The sequence below is a fragment of the Macaca nemestrina genome, chromosome 3 (assembly GCF_043159975.1).
Source record: "Macaca nemestrina isolate mMacNem1 chromosome 3, mMacNem.hap1, whole genome shotgun sequence".
Taxonomy (NCBI): Eukaryota; Metazoa; Chordata; class Mammalia; order Primates; family Cercopithecidae; genus Macaca; species Macaca nemestrina.
Window position 1 is genome coordinate 37,701,795 of NC_092127.1, and position 3,657 is coordinate 37,705,451.

Sequence of the window (3,657 nt, forward strand, 5' to 3'; positions counted from 1 at the left end):
TTTATCAGAAAAGTAGGGTGAAATGCTTTTTTCTTTGCAGCAGACCAAGGTGGGGAATGGCATCAGCAGTTTAATACTCCAGATACCTGGTCTATTTTACCAGTCCAGCAAATTTCAACAGAGCTAGATATCAAAACTGCCCTTCATGGACGAGGGAGAGTTAAGTGAGAGAGAGATAAAAAGATATGACATAAATGATCAAAGCAATAAAACTCACTGCTCAATTAGTCAGTCGGAGAGGCAGAAGATAGAGGGAATTTGTGGTTGAGGAAAAGTGTATATTTGCTCTGCAGGGATTCTATTCATTTCATAGTGTCACCCTAACCTTCTCAAGCATGCCGCAGAATTCAGGCTGGTTGTTAATTTTATAGGAGGTCCACCTACCCGCCCACCCTTCTTTCCTGTTACTTTAAAACATTAGCTGGTTAACCAAAGAATATTCATCATCTTATGCAAATTATGCCTCTCTGTTGTGATGGCTGTAAGAGCAAACAGCCTTGCTCCTGCTGCAACTGATTTGAGTTTCGTTCATTTTCCCAAGATACCATTATAAGCGACACTGAAAGCAAAAGTCCTTTAGGGTCCATTTGGCAACTGCTAGAAATTTATATAAATACATGTTTTTATAGGCTTAACATGCAATACACAAGTCCTGATATTAGGCATTTCTGACAGCTGCTCCTGGCTTGACCCTGGAGGATGTTCTAGGAAATCCAGAACTAGGACAAAATTAGATGTGCCCCAGAAAATTTGGCCTGTCATCGAGAAAGAGTAATTTATATTTGGAGGAACTGGTGGATGCTAATAACGACTTTTGAATTTTTCCAATCTGGTCTAAATTAGCCCTAGTACTTCCAAGGTCTAGCTACCTAATGAGAACAATTATTTCTGGATTTCAATTCAATTAAATTAAAAAAGTATTTTACTCATTTTTATTTGAAATTTTTTCATTATAAAAGTAATCTAGCCCCATTATAGATAATATGAAAAATATATTGGAAAAAAAGACTGCCATAATCCCCTGCCCTAATGAGACCACTGTATTAATCTTGGTGTAACTGAATAGTATTTAAGGAGCATCCACAGTGGTAGATGCAGTGTGGTGGAACAAACAACCACAGCAACAAAAGCATAAAGTAAGAGGTTCGCAGGCTGGCTGGGGAGGTCTTACATGTGCATGTCACACACAAATATTAGGTTGGTGCAAAAGTAACTGCGGTTTTTGCCATTGATAGTAATGGTAAAGTAATAGTAAAGTGTAATTGTAAGTCTCTTATTATCTTCAAATTTGAAGACTCTTGAAAATGACTTGCAAGACCTTCTACAATCTGAGCATACACTTTCCTTGACTTATTTAGTCAAAAATTACTGATTGAACGTCTCCTTTTCCCCAGACACTCTGTGGGTCACTAGACATATATCCATGAATAATAGAACAACAATTTATTAAGTGCCATTGATAGTAACGGCAAAATTTGCAATTCCTTTTGCACCAACCTAATAACAGAATGGGGTCATGTATGATGGTATGACTGGTTTAGGATTGTAGGGGCTTATGAATAAGGCCTGGTATCCAAGCACAGATCCACAAGGTCACAGGAAATGAGTAGCACCTTAAAGAGTGGACAGATGTGGTCAGAGGAGAGGCTGCTGGAGTCAAGCCAAGGGGAATGGGGATGTGGAACCAGGGCAGAACTAGGGAATGAATCCAGCGTATTTGTAAGGAATAAAGAATGGTAGTTGATGGATTTAAATGGGGAAAGTCATATATCATACGGTAGAAAGTATCAGCCCTGGTAACATAGCCTGAAACGTCCTTGTGAGATGGAACTATGTTCTCTTTTTCCCCAGCACAGCATCTGTCACATAGTAGGCACTTAATAAATTGTTGTTCTATTATGCATGGATATATGTCTAGTGACCCACATAGTGTCTGGGAAAAAGGAGACGTTCAATCAATAATTTTTGACTAAATAAATCAAGGAAAGTGTAGCTCAGATTATAGAAGGTCTTGCAAGTCATTTTCAAGAGTCCTCAAATTCGAAGATAATGAGAGACTTACAATTGCACTTTTTGAGTTAGGGTTGGGGGTGGGGAACAAACTGAGACTAGCAGTCTAGAAAAGTGAATGTAGTAGCAGAGCGCAGAAAGGATTGGAAAGGGAGGGTTTGAAGGGAGGAAGAGCAGTTAGGACATTATTATAATAGCTAAAAGAGGCTGGGTGTGGTGCCTCACCCCTGTAATTCCTGCAATTTGGAAGGTGGAGGCGGGCAGATCACTTGAGGTCAGAAATTTAAGACCAGCCTGGCCAACATGGTGAAACCCTGTCTCTACTAAAATAATACAAAAATTAGTTGGCGCCTGTAATCCCAGCTACTCGGGAGGCTGTTGCACGAGAATCACTTGAACCTGGGAGGTAGAGGTTGTAGTGAGCCAAGATCGTGCCATTGCACTTCAGCCTAGGTGATAGAGCGAGACTCAGTCTCAAAAAATAATAAATAAATAGAGAATGTGATGAGAAGCTGGAGGAAAGTAGTGGCAGGGAAAATAGGAAGAACTGGAGATAGTGAGGGAGGCGGAGATCTCAAGAATAATTGGATTTTGGGCAGAGATGGTCTTGGCGAAGGCAGTGTCAAAACCTCTTTGAGTCTTGAACTTGGAAATCTGGAGATACCAGTGAGGGAAACTAGGTAGTCAAAAGGTGGGTTCTTTTGGAGGAGAAGGGCTGGATGCCATTTTAAACTCACTGGGTTCAGAGTAACACTGGCACATTGAGACCAAAACACTGGGCCACCAGACTGCAACTAGGTTGGCTCTAGTGGTACTCTCTAGCCCAGTGGTATTCACACATTTTCATCAAATACCCATCAGGAAAAAGTTTTGAGCATACAACCTATGGTTTATTGTTACTTATTATTGTTATGTATATGTACACTCCAATATATTAGATACGTTACAAACTATACGTAAAATTTAAATTAAAAAAGAAGGCAGGATTAAGTTGACAAAGACAATATTTTAAAATACTTTGCTAATGTGATGCTTCATTTGAGTAGCAAATGCTAATATTCCAGAGTGAGAAACTCTAAGGATGAGATGGATTGTGAATGGTAGTGATATAAATTCATATTTAAAATATCTTTTTTAATAACATAAAAATATCTTGATTAGCTTCTTGACAGACCTTATTGTGATCTGCTTGTTCTTTGCCTTGAATGCGGCTGAGGAAGAGCTTGTGTCTGGAGTAAGGGTCTCCGCAATGCTTTCTCTTACTGTTTGCTTGTGCTGCTTTATTAGTGGAGTGAACACGTGTCCCAGTTTGCTTAGGACATTCTCAGTTCACACCTGTTTCCTGGCATAATGATTAATAGTGCCTCCTTTAACCTCAGAAGTGTCCCTGTTTGTATGATAAATTAGATCACCCTAATTATTAGTATTATCTCCAATTTATAGTTTTATTTCAGGAAATTTTTTAAGCTACTTGTCCATCTTGGTGGGTTGGTTTGGTTTAAAAAGGATGATGCAGCCCACAGATCTGCCTAACAAGCACTTATAAACACAGTGCGCTGCAATGAGCTGCAACAGCCTCCATGGCTGTGGGGTTTAAGGTCAATCCTACATTGCGTGGACATCTGTTCAGCCCAAAGGGCCACCATG